Below are 21,757 nucleotides of genomic sequence, written 5' to 3'. Positions count from 1 at the left end.
GTGGGTAATGTGAAACCTAAAGTGTGTGGCTCTTTTACACAAAGGATAGTAGAAATTAAACGCAGAAGCAATTTTGAAAAAAGGAAAATAGATTAATAATTTAAATTCAACACGGAAGGTTGGTTAGTGATCTATAACATCAACTCCACTATCACAGGGAAGTGTAAATAGTAACATAACTTCTTTGATGAAGGGAAGTGGAAGAAAACATCATATTTAGATTTCTACCCACCACTAAACACTTTAACATATAAGGAAAACATCCACTTTTAGATAACAGCCATCATACAGTATGTTCCATTGGAAGCTGTCTTGGTTCAAAAAAGATTGCAAAAATAGACAGGCTGAAGAAAAAATCCATTTCACGTGACAGGGACTACATACATTATAGCGGATACGTTTAAATTTGATTTCCTAAACGTCTCAGGATACATTTATTTAGTGGCAGCTCTGCTTTTTAATCCACTCTTCCAAAATTAACTTGGTCTAGCCCAGTGCAGCGCCATATAGAGAGAAGAGTTACGACAACGGAAGTCCAAAATGCTTGATCGTCACGTGGTTCAGAGAGACTCAATAGTTCCCCGGAAGTTCGTGGTGGGACATTTGAATGCATGATTACCGGAGATAGAACTACGATTTTTGGTAATAAGTAGTGAATAAAGGTTTTGATTTGCAATATTTATACAACATATCGATGTGTATGTAGTTACATCAATATTTAAAAAAGTTAAATGTGCTAGTATTGAGGATTAAGATAAAATAAGAAGTACTTTATTGATACCAATTTGGGAAAATGTTTGCTTTGCAGCAGCAAAAGATAAGGCATTGTACATAAGACAGTTAAAAGACTAGAATTAAACAATCGAAAATGTAAACATCTCAAATAGAAATAAAATAGCAGAAAATATACATAGTGTGAACAGCTATCTTACCTGTTAACATATACATGTTAGGCTAACGTTGCCTTGGTTAAAGAGCCTGTTGCTGTTGTTTATTGCTTTGAATTGTTTAAAACAAATATTATCTTCTTAACCCTCCGGTATCACTGTGGACGTTTTTGTCCATATGGGTCATTTTTTACTTTTCATTTTGCAATAACTTTGGTTGTGTTGGTGCAAATGGCCTGGTTTTTGTAACAAGGCTATTTTCTCGCTATATTTTGGAATTCCAATTTCAATTTTTCAAATCGGTCTTTAATTCACTGTGTAACAAATCGACTACGCAAATTAGTCATTCGAGAAAAAAATTTCCACTGCAAAAGGTTTTTTTCACAACTTTTTTGGGTTCAATCTTTAAAGCAACTTCCGCCCTAATAGAAAATACCAAAAATGTATTCATTTTCAGGATTTTAACCCTTTAAATGTCCTTTTGAAAACATGAAACCGCTGTTTTTTTTCATGATGAAAACAGAGAAAAATGAGTTATTTCCCAAAAAATACATATCTGGTGACTTGCTCTTTTTTTTATAACAGTATTGGATATGTCAAAGATTAGCAGCAAAATTGATTTTTTTGCATTATTGGTTTTTGCACAAAATTAGATTGCACAAAAAAGTTACATATTAGTCCTTCGGGACAAAAATGTCCACTTCCAAAAACTGCTCTAAAATGACAACAGATTAATATTTTTAAAAACTTTTTGGGGTTAAATCTTTCAATCAACTTCAGTGCTGATCAAAAATACCAAATGTTAAATTATGTTCAGGATTTTAACCCTTGAACTGCCAGTTTGAAAACATGAATTTGCGTTTTCTATGAAAAACATGCAAAAAAAGGCAGTTATTTTCCATATAATGAATGTTGGGGGGGTCGGCTTTTTTTTTTATCACAGTCTTGGATATGTCAAAGATTAGCAACAAAATGTATTTTGGTGGATTATTAGTTTTTGCACAGAATCAGATTAAACAAAAAACTCACACATCAGCCACTCGTGTCCCATCCACTCCCATTATAACCATATATTTTGATCTCTCCGCCATACCGTTACCACATACCACACCATTGCATAAAATCATGCATTTTGTAATGTCAGGGTTTTATATTGGAGGAAAATAGTTACATTTGTCATTTTTACTCTATATCACCAGATGTGACATTTTACCATTGAATTACATACTTGTCATTTCTTGGTTTCTTTGCCTGTTGTATAATGGGGCCCTGACAGCCATTGGAATACATGTATGAAACTAATATGATGTAGGTGTGTTGGTATGGATGTGGAAGAGTGGTATCAGCTGAGAAATGTGTGTGTGTGTGTGTGTGTGTGCGTGTGTGTGTGTGTGTGTGTGTGTGTGTGTGTGTGTGTGTGTGTGTGTGTGTGTGTGTGTGTGTGTGTGTGTGTGTGTGTGTGTGTGTGTGTGTGTGTGTGTGTGTGTGTGTGTGTGTGTGTGTACAGAGACAACAATATACAGTAGATTTGGTTTACAGCAAGTCGCAGTTTTCGCCTCATATCTTTCTTTCTTTCTCTCTCTCTTTTTCTCTCACTCCCTCATTCCCAAACTCATACACACTCGTACATATTAAACCTCCTTATACCTTGTGTGTGTGTGAGTGATTGTGTGTGAGAATGAGACAGGGGATGAGTCCTGCAGCTGAAGTTACGGGCTGCATGAGACCTCTTGTCCCACAGAGAAGCTCCTCTTCATCTTACTGCTTGTTGCGTATCACAGGAATGAAATGACCATCCAGCCAAACTACACATATTTGAAGCTTTGGCTTTGCAGCCAAGTGTTTTTATTTACTTCAAGGAGTGTATGTATGGCTGTATATATCTGTTTGCTAAAGAGACATTATCAAAGGACTTTGAAGTTCCAAACAATTCAAAACATCGAGGTCAAGCTGGGTCAAGATCATACATCTGTTTACCTCAAAGACACATGAAACAGCACAAATGAAAAACAAAACGCCATGAGAGCACACTTAGTCCTGTCTCATTCTCACACACAATCACTCACACACACACACAAGGTATAAGGAGGTTTAATATGTACGAGTGTGTATGAGTTTGGGAATGAGGGAGTGAGAGAAAAAGAGAGAGAGAAAGAAAGAGAGATATGAGGCGAAAACTGTGACTTGCTGTAAACCAAATCTACTGTATATTGTTGTCTCTGTACACACACACTGTACATCCACACACACACACACACACACACACACACACACACACACACACACACACACACACACACACACACACACACACACACACACACACACACACACACACACACACACACACACACATTTCTCAGCTGATACCACTCTTCCACATCCATACCAACACACCTACATCATATTAGTTTTATACATGTATTCCAATGGCTGTCAGGGCCCCATTATACAACAGGCAAAGAAACCAAGAAATGACAAGTATGTAATACAATGGTAAAATGTCACATCTGGTGATATAGAATAAAAAGGACAAATTGAACTATTTTCCTCCAATATAAAACCCTGACATTACAAAATGCATGATTTTATACCGGTATGGCGGAGAGATCAAAAGATGTGGTTATAATGGGAGTGGATGGGACACGAGTGGCTAATGTGTGAGTTTTTTGTTTAATCTGATTCTGTGCAAAAACTAATAATCAACCAAAATAAATGTTGTTGCTAATCTTTAACATATCCAAGACTGTGATAAAAAAAAAGAAAAGCCGACCCCCCCAACATTCATTATATGGAAAATAACTGCCTTTTTTTTGCATGTTTTTCATAGAAAACGCAAATTCATGTTTTCAAACTGGCAGTTCAAGGGTTAGAATCCTGAACATAATTTAACATTTGGTATTTTTGATCAAGACTGAAGTTGATTGAAAGATTTAACCCCAAAAAGTTTTAAAAAATATTAATCTGTTGTCATTTTAGAGTAGTTTTTGGAAGTGGACATTTTTTTCGCGAATGACTAATATGTAACTTTTTTGTGCAATCTGATTTTGTGCAAAAACTATTAATGCAAAAAAATCTATTTTATTGCTAATCTTTGACATATCCAAGACTGTTATAAAAAGAAAAACAGCAAGTCACCAGATATGTATTTTTTGGAAAATAACTCATTTTCTCTGTTTTCATCATGAAAAAAACCGCGGTTTCACGTTTTCAAAATGGCATTTAAAGGGTTAAAATCCTGAAAACGATTACATTTTTGGTATTTTCTATTAGGGCGGAAGTTGCTTTAAAGATTGAACCCAAAAAAGTTGTGACATTTTTTTTTAATATAATGTTTTTATCAAAGTCTTTTGCAGTGGACATTTTTGTCTCGAATGACTAATTTGCGTAGTCCAATCGAATGATACCGGAGGGTTAAACTTGTATGGTAGTCAGGAGCATCACATCCTAATGTTTATTGATATATTTAGAGGGAGGGGATGAGAAGGAAGGTTTCAAAATTCTGATTAGATTCATTTCTACCATTTCTTTAATTCATGGTGGTTTCAGTAATCCCATGGTAATTGAGGACATAAGTAATCTAAATGAGTAATGTCATCTTTATGACTTTCAGAAAGAACAGGACGGATCGACAGGTGCCTATCAATGATGGTCAACTGACAGTAAATAACTGGAATTCAATAAACATTGAATAGCATGCATGCAGTTTGTCTCTGCCTTTTCCTCTGTGTTGTCCTGGCATATCGTCCCCCCCATGGTTTGCTGTGCTGCCTGGGGATGCTCCAAGCGCTCAGAGAAAGGAGTACGAATGTAAGGTTTCCCCACTGACACAGAGAGGAGGAAAGAATGGCTGGCTCAAGTCCGCAGGAGCAATTTAACTATCACAAAAGACAACAACAGCAACATATGTGAGGTAATCACATTTTTCACAAAACGAAGACCACACCATTGGGAAGCTTAATGTCTGTTTAATCAAAATAAGGAACAGGGAGAGGCTTGCAACACTCTGGGAGTTGAGACTCAGGCGCAGCGTGAGGGTCTCATTGCAGAGGCCTGTACGACCGTCACGCCGGCGTGATCAGATGACATGACCTGTTTCCTTACAACATTGCCGTGCATTTCTGTCGAAAGTACTGGCTTGAAACTATATGCCAGTCTTTGTTTCATGCAAAAAAATACCCAATAAACACGGAGATACGATGATATAAAGTTAATACAAATATGTTTAAAAAGTATGAATAATGGAAGCACATATTTTAATATCTTCACCTTATTTTATTATTTTACGAAACGGAAAATACTGGAAACTGTAGATCCTGCTCAACAGGATGTATATGTGTATTTCTGTCGAAAGTACTGGCTTGAAACTATATGCCAGTCTTTGTTTCATGCAAAAAGACCCAATAAACACGGAGATACGATGATACAAAGTTAATACAAATATATTTAAAAAGTATGAATAATGGAAGCACATATTTTAATATCTTTGCCGTATTTTATCATTTTAAGAAACGGAAAATACTGGAAACTGTAGATTCTGCTCAACAGGATGTATTTACCAGGGAGGGGGTGAGGTAATCAGGTAAACGGAGTGATACGAAGCAAGACGAAAAGAGACGAAGAGGGACGGTGGGAACCAAAGAGAGACGGTGGGAAATGTAGAGAGACGAAGATATACGAAGACAGGCGGCGGGAGACGAAGAGGGACGGCGGGAAATGAAGAGAGACGAAGATATACGAAGACAGGCGGCGGGAGACAAAGAGAGACGGCAGGAGACTGCGATTGAAGTAAAGTGACAGACAAAGATTGAGAATTTAGATATAGTTAGATAGATTTAGAGTTTTGAAGATTCAACTATGATGAAGAGAACTCTGAACGCGAGTCAAGCTATGAGCTGGTTTTTTGACATTGAGGAGGAGGAGGAGGAGCCTGTGATGTTGCCCTCTGTGTCGTAGTTGACAGAAACTGAGGTTACCTACTGTAACCCCCAGCTTCTATGAGTAAATGGCGCAGCCCTCTAAGGCTATCGGTGGCTAAGGTGGGCCCCACCCTCGGGCCTCCTTCCGGTATAAATAGGAAGGTGGCCCAGCAATCTGCTCCCATACAACATAACTTTTCTTCAGCTATTCGTAGAGCCAGTGGGGCCCCGCACTTAGAGGGCTGCGCCATTTACTCATAGAAGCTAGTTACAGTAGGTAACCTCAGTTCTATTTCGTATATGGCTTCGTCCTCTAAGGCTATCGCTATTGGGTTAAGGGCGAAGCCTGATGTAGTCTGCGCCCCACTGGGTCCGCCCGGCACTAGAAGCACAGACATACCTGCTCAATAACACCCCCCTGCCTGATGTGCCATGCGTAATGGCTCATCACCGTACCTGGAACATAGCAAAACATGCCTATCTTCCTGACGGGATGAAGGCTGGGAACAATACATACCGGCCGCTGTGAGAAAGTAGAGACGAAAGTCCCACCTCGTCCTGCGATCGTAGTGGGGGAACAGCAGCTCTCTGCGTGTCAGACAGGTAGGAGAGCGCCCAGCTGGATCCCTGACGTCACTCACTCTGACCAGGCACTCCGTACAAAGTGTGTCAGAGGAAAAAGGAACATCCCTCCTATAAGAGGGGAAATGGGCCGCTCTCCGCGTGCCGAGAGGCAGGAGAAAGGCTCACAGCTGGCTCCCTGACGTCACTCACTCCGACAGGACACCCAGTACAGGGTGTGTCAGAGAGGAATGGGAGACATCACTCAAATAAAAATGAATAAATGAACAGGGGGAAGACCAAGATGCAGCCGTGCAAATATCTTCCACTCCACATTCCTCCGTGCAAAGCCGTGGAGGAGGAAATTCCTCTGGTGGAGTGCGCATTGACGTTCTCCAGGAGGTCCACCCCAGAGGAGACATGCCTGTGACACAGCCTCACACAACCTGTGTGACAGCCGCTGTGCAGACAGAGGTTGCCCGGTCGAGCTCTCTCTATAGTGCACAAACAGGCGCTGAGAATGGCGCAAGGCAGCCGTGCGCGCCACTAGCAAGACAGCGCGCGCACAGGACAGAGGAGACTTAGACAAATAGCGGGGGTAAAAACCGCGCAAGACTCTGTTCCTGGGATGACAGGAGTGTTTCTTGTATCCCATGGAACTGCTGGGGGGAGAGGCTTCTCTGTGAAGTGCCGTAATGGTCTTTCATGGTGACGAGCCACGCCATCGCCGCCGCTGCCCGTGAGGCAAAAGGGCTGCGAGAGAGTTTCCACACGCTGCCTTTCACTCCGTCTCTCCTCATGAGGCGCGTACACGCCCAGGGGATGAGAGGTGTGTGCATGCTCTCCACACGAGGCGTTATAACGGTGCTCGTGGTTATTATGACCGTGTGTAGGAGGTATATCTGGGACAGAGGAATGCCGCGAGTTCTGCAGTTTATAAACCAATAGGTTAAAACAGCAGGCTTCTGCAGCGAATGAACCACCTCTGGAGTCCCCCTGTTGGAAGAGACTCAGGGGGATCATCACGTGACCAGCTGTTGCCAACGCCGAGCAGCTGCGTCACGGAGAGGGCTGTGTGGGTTGTGACACGCCGGAGGAGAGCTGTCCGTTCTTCCCCTCCCTACCGCGAGAGTCGCGCTCTCATGCTGGCTGAGTTTAACTCCACTCCCAGATAAACGATTGTTTGAGAGGGAAGAGGACAGCTCTTCTTCCAATTTATTATGAAACCCAGGCTTTGACAGATGCGATACGAGATGTAGCGTCTGTAAAGCGGCTTCCTCCCTGGGGCGAGCCAGCAAATAGCAGGTCGTCCAGAGAAAACCACACTCTCATCCCTCCTCTGTGTAGTGGCTCCAGCCTTCTCTACACAAATGCGAGGAGCCTGAAATATCCGAACGGCAAACGATTGTCTGGTCTGATATTCCCTGAATGGAAAACGCAGGAATTTCCTGTGTTTCGGGATGATGGGTACGTGGAAGTATGCATCCTTCAGGTGGAAGTGAACCAGTCGTCCTGGTGAACACATTGCAGCACCTGTTTGATCGTCAGCATGTGGAATACTGACAGATCGAGGATGTCTCATTTCCTCAGTCTTTTTCGGGATTAGAAAAATAACGGGAGTGAAAACCCCTGATTTTCCTCCCTTTGAGGAACCCTGGAAATATCCTCTTTCAACAGGAGTTCCAGCAGCTCGGATTGGAGCGCAAGACATAGCTTCTGGGAGGACAGGAGTGTTTCCTGTATCCCATTGAACTGTGGGGGGGGAGAGGCGAACTGCAGGACGTATCCTCTGCTGATCAGCCTGCTCATCCATCTGTCCATCAGACACACGTGCTGCCACTCTGAGAAACACTCTAAGAGCGGGCGCACATGCTCGAGATGTTCTGTGGTCGTCATGGCAACGAGCCACGCCAGGGAGTCTCCACACGCTGCGTTTCACTCCGGCTCTCATCATGAAGCGTGTACACACTCAGGGGATGAATGGAGGTGTGTGCAGTGCTGTCCACACGAGGCGTTATAACAGTGCTCATGGGTTTATTATGACCGTGTGTAGGAGGCGTATCTTGGACAGAGGAATGCCGCGAGCTCTGCAGGTTATTAACCAAGGTTAAAACCGGCAGGCTTCTGCAGCGAGCCCTGCTGTCTACTTAATCAACAGATTAGTGGCAGCCGGCTTAATTAGCGAGCTCTGCAGGTTATTAACCGATAGGTTAAAACCAGCAGGCTTCTTGCAGCGAGACCTGGCGCCGTGGCGCTGCCGCTCGGGGCACTCAGCCTGGAATACTGCTCAGTCCCCCGTTCTGGCTTCTCTGTGATGCCATTGCCCTCGCCGCCACTGTGAGGCGAAAGGGCTGCGAGGAAGCCTCCACACGCTGCGTTTCACTCCGACTCTCATCATGAGGCGCGTACACGCTCAGGGGATGGATGGATGTGTGTGCAGTGCTGCCCACATGAGGCGTTATAACGGCGCTCATGGGTTTATTAAGGCCGTGTGTACGAGGCGTATTTCGGACAGAGGAATGCCGCGAGCTCTGCAGGTTATTAACCAAGGTTAAAACGGGCAGGCTTCTGCAGCGAGCCCTGCTGGTAATCAACAGGTTAGTGGCAGCCGGCTTAATTAGCGAGCTCTGCAGTTAATTAACCGATAGGTTAAAACCAGCAGGATTCTGCAGCGAGCCCTGGCGCCGTGGCGCTGCGGGCGCTTCCGCTGGGGGCACTGGAATACTGCTCATTCCCCCGTTCTGGCTTCTCTGTGATGTGCTGTAATGGTCGTCATGGTGACGAGCCACGCCATTGCCCTCGCCGCCGCTGCCCGTGAGGCGAAAGGGCTGCGAGGAAACCTCCACACGCTGCGTTTCACTCCGGCGCTCATGGGTTATTATGATCGTGTGTAGGAGGCGTATCTCGGACAGGGGAATGCCGCAAGCTCTGCAGGTTTATTAACCGATAGGTTAAAACCAGCAGGCTTCTGCAGGGAGCCCTGCTGTCTACTTAATCAACAGATTAGTGGCAGCCGGCTTAATTACCGGCTCCGCTTCCTCGGAGGCTCTCGCGGAGCAGACCAGGAGCAGGGGAGCTTCACTCCCCTTTGACTCACCGCCGTGAGACCCTGTCTCTGGGGTGGCGGGGGAGCGGAGACGTGGGACGGAGCCCCTGCAGCCGCCGGGGCGGTTGCTGTGGGCGTCTCTCCGCTTGCGGCCTCCTGTGGCCGGCGTGGACGCCGCGGCTGCTGCGGCTGCTGCGGGCGTTGGTGCTGCTGTGGCAGATCAGCCGACTGGAGCCAGCTGTACATGCTGGCGAATGCCGTCCACCTGTTCCGCGGCCGTCTTCATGGACTCCACCATGGCGTGGAACTGGGGTCCGAACAGCCCGTCCGGGCTGATTGGAGTGTCCAGTAGCACTTTTCTGGCCGTCTCCGTAACAGACGCCGCCGCGCTGTGGTGACGGAGAGGGGGAAAGTATGTTCGGCCGCCAAGCTGGCACCCTGCTCCGACTCTTTCTCCCCCGTCCGGGGGAGAGGAGGGAGGGGAGAACCGAACGGTGAACCGTGGAGGGAGGCGGGGCATTGCCCTCGCCGCCGCTGCCCGTGAGGCGAAAGGGCTGCGAGGAAACCTCCACACGCTGCGTTTCACTCAGGCTGTCATCATAAGGCGTGTACACGCTCAGGGGATGAGTGGAGGTGTGTGCAGTGCTGTCCACATGAGGCGTTATACCGGCGCTCATGGGTTATGACCGTGTGTAGGAGGCGTATCTCGGACAGAGGAATGCCGCGAGCAGGCTTCTGCAGGGAGCCCTGCTGTCTACTTAATCAACAGATTAGTGGCAGCCGGCTTAATTACCGGCTCCGCTTCCTCGGAGGCACTCGCGGAGCCGACCAGGAGCGGGGGAGCCTCACTCCCATTTGACTGGCCGCCGGGAGACCCTGTCTCTGGAGTGGCGGGGGAGCGGAGACGTGGGACGGAGCCCCTGCAGCCGCCGGGGCGGTTGCTGTGGGCGTCTCTCCGCTTGCGGCCTCCTGTGGCCGGCGTGGATGCCACGGCTGCTGCGGGCGTTGGTGCCGCTGTGGCAGCTCAGCCGACTGGAGCCAGCTGTACATGCTGGCGAATGCCGTCCACCTGTTCCGCGGCCGTCTTCATGGACTCCACCATGGCGTGGAACTGGGGTCCGAACAGCCCATCCGGGCTGATTGGAGCGTCCAGTAGCACTTTTCTGGCCGTCTCCGTAACAGACGCCGCCATGCTGTGGTGACGGAGAGGGGGAAAGCATGTTCGGCCGCCAAGCTGGCACCCTGCTCCGACTCTGTCTCCCCCGTCCGGGGGAGAGGAGGGAGGGGAGAACCGAACGGTGAACCGTGGAGGGAGGCGGGGCAGGAGTTGCTTCGGACTCCTGCCCGGCACTCTGCCCCAGGGATACGAGGCCCCGTCCGCGGGCTCGTAAGCCTGGACGGGCCAATCGTCCTCCTCGGCCACAGCAGCAAGAGTGTCCGCTCGCCGATTCCTGTCGCCCGAGGGGAGACGAGCGCAGTGCATGCTACCTGCTGGTTTAGAGCTGCGTACGCGTGCTCTGACCCCCGGCAGGATTCGCATACTGCTTTTATCTCTGCAGGTCATAACTCATTATGAACCCAGAGCCACATGAGGGACAACCACGGACGCGGTTGTTGCTCATGATGATTCTTAATTGCTGTGCTTCAGTAACTGTGCTAGTTTGACGAAAAAAAGAGGGAGCAGATTGCCGGGCCACCTTCCTATTTATACTGGAAGGAGGCCCGAGGGTGGGGCCCACCTTGCGGGTGGGCGTGGACTACAAGTTTTTCAGTGCTGCGCGGGGGCGCAGGGGGATTACCCAATAGCGATAGCCTTAGAGGGCGAAACCATATACGAAATAGAACTGCTTTGAAGCGTGGCACAGATAAAGACAGAAAAAACAGATTTGTGTAATATAAATATATTTGTATTATATTTATAATAACACTTTTGCCTTATCAGAATGAAATCCCATGTACATTATTTAAGCTTTTAAAGTTTTTTTTGTGCCTACTGTGTCACTGTTGAAAGAACTTGAGAAATGAGGGAAAAAAGCCTATGGATACACCTATTATTTGTTCATAAAATGTGTATATAGGATCATGCTACCTCAATCAAACTTTCACATTATCATAGTGACATCCCATGTATATATTTCCAGCTTTCAAATGGTTTCGTTGTGTATGTTTGTGTTACCTATATGAAAAATAATATCATTTTCAAAATCAGTTTTTACGCTTTTTTGTGATTTTGGGTCCAAAATGTTCATATAGTATCTCAAAATGAAATAAATAACTATCAGGTTATATAGGTGAGGTTGTCCTTAAAAAAAAGATACCAAACATTGACATGCCAAACATTTCTTAATGGGGTTTAGTAAGACAAATCAAAAGTATGCGAAAACGGCCAAATTAGCCCAGGATTCCAAAGGGTTAACAGGTTTATGATATCACTGCCCCGTCTAAGACACGATCTGACTTTAATTACATTTGGCTCTAATGTTTCGTCAACTTAATGTGTTGCTTAAAATAATACTTCTGCATACAGTATGTGACACTGTGAGTGTTGCACGGCCAGATACGGCTCAGCTGACTCAGATAAGGAAATATATGATACATTATGATGTGATATGATGTGATATGAAAGATAATGGGACACATCGACGTCTGCACTCACAGTGCCGCGGACTGTAGGCCAGAGGTGGGGACTCGAGTCACATGACTTGACTCGAGTCAGACTCGAGTCGCATATTTTTTGACTTGAGACTTGCTTGACTAACATTGATAAAAGACTTGACTTGATTTTGACTTGGTATTCATGACTTGAGACTTGACTTAAGCTTGTGACAGATGACTTGAAAGGACTTGACTGTTTAAAATTATATATTTGCATTTGTTTTTGTAGTGGGATATTATGTTTAGTTTTTTCCGAAAAACGTGATTATTACGCCAATGCGCGCAAACCCGGCAACCCACTAGACGGCAGGAGTGTCAGTTAACATGGCAGCGGCTAGCTTTACTCCAAAAATAGTTAAGTTTGGATTCAAGGATTATTTTGTCGATGACACTAATAAGAAGAGAACAGCTGTATGCAGGGTCTGCAGCATAACGATCAGTGACAGGACCACCACAACATCCCACTTCATTCGTCACTACAAAAAAAAAACACAGAGAAAGGTAGGCTACGTGACTGTGTTGTGTTAGCTAGAAAGCTAACGTTAAGTTTAAGCTACGTTAGACTTGGTTTTTCAAATCGATTAAACAAAGACAAGACAAAAAAGGGGTAAATGAACACTAGAACCGCCAAGGGATTCATTTTGACTAACCCTGATACTGACGTGATGTCAGGAGAGAGAGAGAGGAAAAGAGATGCCTCGTTTATTTTCCCTGTGTTATTATCAGAGGTTACTGGAAACTTTTGAATAATGTAGTTCATCTACTTTTAGTAGTTTGTTTAAATGTTTTAATTATGTTGTTTTTGTTTGTAGAAGTGCATAATTCCTTGATTTATTGTAAAATGAATCTGAACTTTTTGATCTCCCATAAGAAATGTTACCATAGTACTTGTACCATAGTACCATGGTATATTTACCATGGTACATGTACCATGGTATTTTTGACAGATTGTACCATGGTACAAACCATGGTATGTACCATGGTACATTACTATATGTGCTATGGAACAAATACCATGGTACTATAAAATATACCATGGTACTATCTGTCAAAAAATACTGTGGTACGTGTACCGTGGTAAATATACCATGGTACTATGGTACAAGTACTATGGTAACATTTCATATGGCTGTTGGAGGGCTTGATAACCCACTACCCCATAACAATTACCATGGTAAATACATATGTTATTGTATTTGTGTCAAACCTGTACCAAACTGTAGATATTGTAGAATGTACAATGGTAGGCTATATCAAATAAAAATAATGGACTGAGGCAAATACAAATAATACATGGATTAACATTTTTAATTTATACTACCGAACATACAATATTGCATGAAAAAACATAATGGCCTAACGTGGCCGAACAAATTTTTTTTTTTTTAATGTTTTCCTTTTGAGGATCTTCGCCGAATTGGAGAGTTTCTGGCACATGTAGCCCTTGATCTCCGCCTCTGTCTTCTCTTTGAAGACAGATTTAACACCTAAAGAGAGAAAGAAATAAAGAAAAGGGGAATTAACAGATGAAGAGACAAATTACAAAAACAGACAGACAGTCAGGTAGACAGCAGGGATGCAAACTCATCAGGTATGAAAAAGGTGACAAGGATCCAAGCCCCCCGACCACCCCACCCCACGGAAAATCGGCTTTAAATTTAGGAATAACAGAGGATTTTAGCAGTCAGAACAACTAAAGCAGCAGTTGTAATAATAACAAAAACGCTAAAGAGTCACATCTAATAGAAATATATAAAAGCATTTATTTTAATAATAATAATAATAATAATAGATTTAATTTGTTAGCGCTTTTACAGGTGCTCAAAGACGCTTTACAGATAATAGTGAAGAGAAAAGAAAATACAAGAAAGGGAAAACAAATAAATATATAGTTAAATTTAAAGTCAAATAATACAAAAACAATCACACATTAAAAGCCAGATTGAAGAGGTGAGTTTTTGTGAGTTTTTTGAAGGTGGTGAGGTCGGTGCAGTCTCTGATGGGTTGTGGGAGTGAGTTCCAGAGGGAGGGGGCAGCGACGGAGAAGGCTCTGTCCCCCCAGGTGATTGGTGCGGGTGGGGATGGATAGGAGGTTGGCTTCTGATGAGCGGAGGCAGCGGGAAGGGGTGTGGTGGTGCAGCAAGTCTGTGAGGTAGGGGGGGGCCTGGTTGTTGAGGGCTTTGTAAGTAATGAGGAGGACTTTGAAGTGGATTCTTTGACGGACGGGGAGCCAGTGGAGGTTCTGGAGGATGGGAGTGATGTGGTCTCGGGAGCGGGTGTGGGTGAGGAGGCGGGCAGCAGAGTTCTGGATATGTTGGAGTTTATTGAGGAGGTTGGATGGTATGCCATAGAGGATGCTATTGCAGTAGTCGAGTCGTGAAGTGATGAATGCATGAATCAGGATTTCAGCAGCAGAGGAGGAGAGTGATGGGCGGAGACGGGCAATGATTTGAGGTGGAAAAAGGCGGTCCTGGTGATGTGATTTATGTGGTGGTTGAATTTGAGCTGACTGTCGAAATTGACTCCGAGGTTGCGGATGTGAGGGGGGGTAGATAGAGTGTAGCTGTCAATGGTGAAGTTGAAATTCTGGATGTCTTTGATACGGGATGGGGGGCCGATGATGATGATGTCTGATTTGGCACTGTTCAGTTGGAGATAGTTTGTTTGCATCCATGCTTTTATTTCTGAGAGACAGTTGGTGAGAGTGGAGTGTGTTGTGGGGGTGATGGTTTTTGTTGAGATATAAAGTTGGATGTCATCGGCATAGCAGTGCAATTGAAGGTTGTGGCGACAAATTATTTTGCCAAGGGGGAGCATGTAAAGGATGAAGAGGAGGGGGCCAAGCACCGAACCCTGGGGGACGCCTTGGGACAGAGGAGCAGTGGAGGAGGTGCAGTTGTTGATGTTGATAAACTGATGTCTGTCGGTGAGGTAGGATTTCTGCCAGGAGAGGGCAGTGTCAGTGATGTTGAGTGATGATTCGAGGAGGGACAGCAGGATGGCGTGGTTGATGGTGTCGAATGCTGCAGTGAGGTCGAGGAGGATGAGGATGTTCAGGTTGCCGGAGTCAGAGGAGAGGAGGAATCGTTTGTGATTTTCAGAAGAGCTGTTTCTGTGCTGTGTTTTGATCGGAAACCGGATTGAAATGGCTCAAAGAGGTCATTGGAGCTGAGGTGGGATTATTTTAATTGTGTAGCAGTCAGTTTATAATTTTGGCAGCACTGTTGAGCATTTTGAAAATGTATTTTCATGCCTCTGTGCAAGGCTTAGCCTTTCTATATTTATAGCCAGAGGTGTAAAGTAACTAAGTTCATAAACTCAACAAATACTATATTTGGGTACAATTTTGAGATACTTGTACTTTACTTAAGTATTTCAATGTTTTGCTACTTTGTTCTTCTTCTCCTCTACAGTTCAGAGGTACATGGTGTACTTCTACTCCACTGCATGTATTTAATACCTTTAGTTACTTCACAGATGTGGATGAATGATGTGAAATCTAATCAAGTGTTAAATCAGACTTTAGTTCCACCTGGAGTAAATCCACAAGCTACCCTGCAGTATGCAAAGTCATTCAAACTAGCTGCACCTTTACCAGCTTTGAGAACACTTTCATGATCAATCATTATAAAACATATCATATCTATTATTCTGAAATGGACCAATCTGCACAATGACTACTTTTACTGTCGCTACTTTCCCTATATTTTGATGAGAATACTTTTCTACTTTCACTTGAGGAACATTTTGAATGCAGGACTTTTACTGTAACAGAGTATTCTGACACTCTGGTACTTCTAGTTTTACTCAAGTACAAGACCTGAGTACTTCTACTTTTACTCAAGTACAAGATCTGAGTATTTTTACTTTTACTCAAGCACAAGATTTGAGTACTAACGTTAGCATAGTGACAATGTTAGTTAGCTAGCTAAACAATTATTTAAATAATATTGCGACAGAAAAAAAAATCAGATCACATCACGCTCTGACGCTCCGACAGTGAGCTCTGCTCTGAACACCTGAACTGTTCTAACAGCAGTTCACCAGCGGTCCAGTCTGTGCCACAGTGACTCCGGACCGCACAGTTACTGTTAACGAACGCACCCGTAGGTAGTAATGTAGCTGCTGAAGTTAGACCCTCATCGCGGGGCTGCAGAGTTCAGCCGGCAGGCAGGAAGACTCGAGCACACAACTCGCGCTTCATTATAATATATAAAAAAATAACACCATTTGCGTCATGATGGCACAAAACAGCTCGCGGCCACACTAATTACTTACAAACAATCTTCGTGAGTTCAGCAGAAGGAAGGGATGATCGTGTCTCCCCCTTGCTTGATGCCCCAAGCCCAGTCACGCTGTGAGCAGCCATAAACGCTGTTGTGTACAGACCCTGCATTAGGTCGTTGGTGTACTTAGCTGCTGTGGCCTTGTTGCACCGATCTTTTATGGCTTGTTTAATATCCTAAGAACATAAAATAAGTAACACACTGTGTCATATTATCAGGACATGATTTGAAATAGCACTATTGTGTTTCTAAGACAACAATTAAAATCATCCAAATCAACATACTTGATAGTATACTTATTAGACAATATGAAACTTACCAGACAGACAGCATCGGTGGAAATCCCACCATCCTCCTTAGGCAGATGTGTTGTGGAAGACTGCATATTTAAAAAAAATACATACAATAATCTTTGTTACTAATAAGAAACTACAGAGAAGATACATAGACATACGGACAGACAGGTACACACACAGACAGAACATCAGGCACAGAATGAGAAGCCGGAGCAACATGGCCTTAACGCCTTAACGTGGACTAAAATGGTTAACAAGAAACAATGCCATGGCCAAAATAAATATAAATATGGGGAAATATAATTAAATGTTATGAGTTCTAATTTGGATGTTTAAACAATTATGTTTAGGTAATGATTGCACTTCCATCAATTAGTGATCAGTTAAATCAATCTACTTGATTTATACCCAAGAACAATACTAATAACAAGAGCTGTAATTAATGTGATTACACAACAACCTATCATGTACCTGCAAACTTGGTCCAGCAGTTGAGGTGTGAGCCGTAGATCTTCCTTCCTCTTCTGGTTTTCTCTCTTTAATTGAGTGTTTTCATGAAATAAACAAAGTTTAAAAAATGACAACACAAAGCTGATTTAAAGACACAGCAGATGTAAACAAGTAACAAAACATACCACGGTCTGAGTGTTGCTCAGTGAGCTGCTGCATTGAGGAAATCATCCTAGGGAGACCTACAAATACAGTGATTATTAGCAATTTCTCTCATTGAATAAAGATAAGAAGTCTAAAGCCAAATTACAAGGGGTAGAATTTACCATCTCAGTTTGGTGTATTGGCATGCTAACATGAGCTAACTAGCCCTAAACAAAGTGTACAGTATGTATGTAGGGCTGATGGGAATGTCACAACTTTTTAGGTTATTTTTACATAAGGTGCCAGATGGTGCGTAAGGAAAACTACAAACATTTTCAGGTTTTGATTTACTTTGAGGGATATATGGATATCTTTAAAAAAAAATGCATTACAACCACTAATTGTAGAGACATTTAACTTAAAACAGAAAAAAACCTGGGATTCAACAATTGGAAATTGGATTCGTCTTGGATTTTTGATTTTGCATCTCTTGTATCTTCTCTTGCACTTAATATGTCGTTGCTGCTATAGTGTACTGCCATGTGGTAAATGCTTGTGTGTGCTGCTCTTGCTCTTTCTGCATATCATGTGTTTATTTGTTGCTATGTTTACAAATGTCATGTTCTTATATGTTGTATGTGAGGGACTACGGATGGAAATTAGCTCAAAGCTAAAATCCGGCATATTTACACTTGAAGCATTATTTGTCTTAAGTGTTAATTAATAGGCATTGTCCCTATTCCAATAAACGATTAAATGAAAAAATGAAAATGTTGATACATTTGAGTCAAGACTGAAGTGGTGGACTAGCTAGTTAACTGACTGGGAGACAAACATTCTGTAAATTGCAAAACAGCTTCATGCTGCTACTGTGGCTAAAAAATATATTACTGTGAAATCAACATACCTTCAATGATGCTCAAAGCATTCCTGAGGGAATAATTCTCCCTCTCCAGTGCAGCAACCCAAGCTGTGTGATTTTATCAATTTACAGACTCTGACTCATCCAGTGATGAAGCTTCAAATGAAGATCAAATGGTGGGTGAGAGTATAGTGTATTACAGTGACGATGAGGTTGTGTTAGATTCATTAAAATCATATTATCAGGATAGTTATTGTGTAGCCTTTTGCTTTAACTCAGGCTGATCACCATTCTGGCAGGACATCAGATGACAGAGGGGAGGATCCACATCATGAAATGGTAGTTTTTTGCATTGACTGATCCACAGACTTAAGAAATTGGACTCTCTGGTGGACTTAACTATGACTCTGCTACTTGGTCACTGATTTTCTTTTAATGCATTGCCACTGTGCATTGCCACAAGGTCATCGTTCGTCTGTCATACTGTCTTTGTATCCTGTTTGAATGCTCTTTTTATGATGCCTGTCTCAGGAATAGCTCCTCTTTTTTTATTGAATTAATTTGATTTAAACTTTTCTGTCTCTCAGAGTGACGATGAAGTAGAGATGGCTGCAGACGACGAAGGAACAGATCAACAACATGAAATGGTACAACATAAACATGCAGGGATTGTTTTACTTATTAAAAAAAAAACTTTGCTACATTACAGGTAGCAGTAAGAGACAACACAGTTTTCTATGATGATAAGAATACAGATTTATCCGACACAAAAGAAGTTGGGTTATAAATATTTAACAAAATGTATCAGGATTTATTTTATAACTTATAGTTAACATTATTTTCACTGTATGCACACACGACTTTCACCCGCACTGCTACCTTCCCATTTAAATATATTTTGTTGCTGCATGCTAACACCTGCATTCCCTATGGGCATCAATAAAGATCCATCTTATCTTATAGCCTTTTGCTGTCTCTCAGTCTGGAGGGTCATCAGAGGACGGAGGGGAAGATCCAAACCATGAAATGGTATAATTTGTGCAGGTCCACTTTGTTCCAGAAAGACAAACTGGCTTAACTACGACTTCTGCTGCTCTTCTATTACAGAACTCTGACCGTGGCACAAACACTTCAGATGAAAGTGCAGGCAAAGATGTAATGGTGTGTAAGATTGTTTTCATTATTATATTGGGTCTATTATCAATTAAAAACTAAGATTGCCATCACTGATGACAACAGATTTCTGCAGTTTCCTGAAGTAAACTGGGGGAACAGAAGTCTTTATATTAAAAAATAAATAAAGTGACTGGTTCATCCTGAAACCTCCTTGTTTAATTAGATTGTTTCTTACATGTCCACTTGAAATTCAAATTGATGTAATGTAGACACAGGATCCACTGTTGGTTCATGTTTCAACTTTATGGTCTATTTATTTTTGTGTGATGTGATTAAAGTATATTGTAAACTCAGTGAAGGTTGAAGCTACAGAAATGATCAGACATGTAGTATTTTCAATTTGTAAGACAGAAACTTGACATACAGGATAAATTACCTGGGAAAATGCTCTTCTGCACCTGGCCTAAATACAGGACTGGATATGATCACGACTAACTTTCTGTATCACTGCAACTTCTGTATTATAGAATGAAGATAGAGCTTACTCAGTTCTATCTGGTGACGACACTCCCGAAGTGGCCCATTATGCCAACAAGAACTTTCACTTGACTCGTCTTCAGTTAGATGACCTGGACAAAGCTTTGTGTAAGATTAAGCCACCAAATGAAATTAGAAGAAATCCTAGGCGCTTAAGTGAGAGGATATATTGGAAAGCTTCTGAGTGGAGGGCATTTGCTCTTCTCTATTCCCCTGTAATATTAAGGACTGTTTTGCCAGGACTTTACTACAAACATTGGATGCTTCTTGCATGTGCGGTTCACATCCTCCTATCCCAGTTTGCCACTCACGATGAGCTCAATTGTGCAGAGTTATGTTTAGTTCAATTTGTAGCAAAAGTACCAGATCTTTATGGACCTGAACATTGTTCATATAACTGCCATATGTTGACACATCTTACCCAGAGTGCCAGGGACTGGGGTCTTTTATGGGCCAATTCAGTATTTGTGTTTGAAGACATGAATGGAAAACTCTTGCAGTTGTACTCTGGCATGCAATCAGTTTCATCACAGATTTTTAAGAATTTTTTTTCATATCAGAAAGTTGTAAGAAAAGGAAATGCTTTACTCCAGGATTCAAGCAGAGAAATGCAAGATTTTTTCTTTTCCCTGACCAGTAGTAACATTGTTACGAAGTCAGCAAACTGCATAAGAGAACATTTACTCACTTTAGGATGTCGCTCTCACAGACTGTTAAATGTGAGGGAGATTGCTGTACTGCAAAACAGTACACCCACAAGGTACCAACATCTTAATAGTGTAACTGAATATAAGCGTTGTGTGTATAAAAACATTTTAGTCACCACCAGAGACTACGGTATGCATTTCAAAAGAAATAATTCAGTAATAGAAACCTCAAATTGCTTTGGTATGGTAGAGTCCTTGATTGTTGTACCAAAACCCTGCAACTGTGAAAGAGGTGCAAACTGTTGTTGCCGATAACTTCTTGTTTTCTACAAGCCATTGCAGCAGGAGCACATACAGCCAGCTATCTATGATGCAGAGATCCATACAAACATTGCAACATTTCTTGTAAAAGTAAAGATCTCCAATGAATTGTGTGTATTGACATGTGAGGACATCATAGCTAAATGTATTGCAATTGAACATGGGGGTAAGCTATATGTGATGAAAATGCCTGTGTTTGAGACAAGTTAAATGTTGAGGGCTAGCACAAACTGTTGAGACTCAATTTGTTTGCACATATATGATGATTTAAATGTGTTTTTATTACTATACTATTATTACTATTATTGTTTTTGTATAACTCACTGTTTGATTATTAACTGTATTTTGTAATGCATGTGTGTTTGTGTCTGTGACTGGGCAAATCTGTATGGATATTTCTAAATATGTGAGTAAAACGCCACATTGAAGCGCTGTATGAACTCAGTTGTCAAATTCAATAACAACATTGAGAACATCTTTATCTAAAGTGTAATTCTTTGGCTATTTTGTGTGAAGATGTGTTGAAAAAGAAGATGAAAATATATGTTACCTAAAGGGAAACCAACTAAAACCAGCAATGAAAAATACTAAACAAGGTATAATACTTGCATTCACATTTAAAAAAAAAAAAAAATGCATGCAATGGGACTTGAGTGATTATAATGATACATACCATGGTAATGTCTGTAGTACCATTTGAATACTCTATGGAGTACCAGTTATCTGAGGTACTGTGGCATGTACTATAGTATCGGAGGTACCATGGTACATACCATGGTAACAGCTGTGGTACAACGGTATGCACCAGGGTTATACCATGGTATGCATCATGGTAGCATCTGAGGTACCATGGTGCGTACTATGGTACACTATGCTAACATCTGAGGTACCATGGTAGTACTATGGTACGTACTATGGTACACTATGGTGAAATCTGAGGTACCATGGTAGTACCATGGTGTACCATGGTACATACTATGGTACACTATGGTAACATTTCTTATGGGCTGATCTCTCCTGGAACCTATCC

General features: G+C 42.7%; 2 long non-coding RNA genes across 2 annotated transcripts; one reads left to right on the top strand and one right to left on the bottom strand.

The window, feature by feature from the left end:
• Window positions 1-16,495: 16,495 nt before the first annotated feature.
• On the bottom strand, window positions 16,496-18,211 carry LOC307033624. The gene is made up of 4 exons (XR_013806583.1): window positions 18,152-18,211; window positions 17,286-17,342; window positions 17,122-17,186; window positions 16,496-16,733 (listed from the first exon to the last, which is right to left on the bottom strand). It is a non-coding gene; the product is annotated as an uncharacterized lncRNA (long non-coding RNA).
• A 477-nt stretch (window positions 18,212-18,688) lies between these two features.
• LOC307033625 lies at window positions 18,689-21,155 on the top strand. The gene is made up of 4 exons (XR_013806584.1): window positions 18,689-18,753; window positions 19,070-19,135; window positions 19,214-19,267; window positions 19,750-21,155. It is a non-coding gene; the product is annotated as an uncharacterized lncRNA (long non-coding RNA).
• The last annotated feature ends 602 nt before the right edge of the window (window positions 21,156-21,757 follow it).

This window comes from Notothenia rossii (genome assembly GCF_949606895.1).
Source record: "Notothenia rossii genome assembly, chromosome: 3".
Classification (NCBI taxonomy): Eukaryota; Metazoa; Chordata; class Actinopteri; order Perciformes; family Nototheniidae; genus Notothenia; species Notothenia rossii.
The sequence above is the reverse complement of the archived record's forward strand: the minus strand, read 5'-3'. Positions and strand labels throughout refer to the sequence as shown.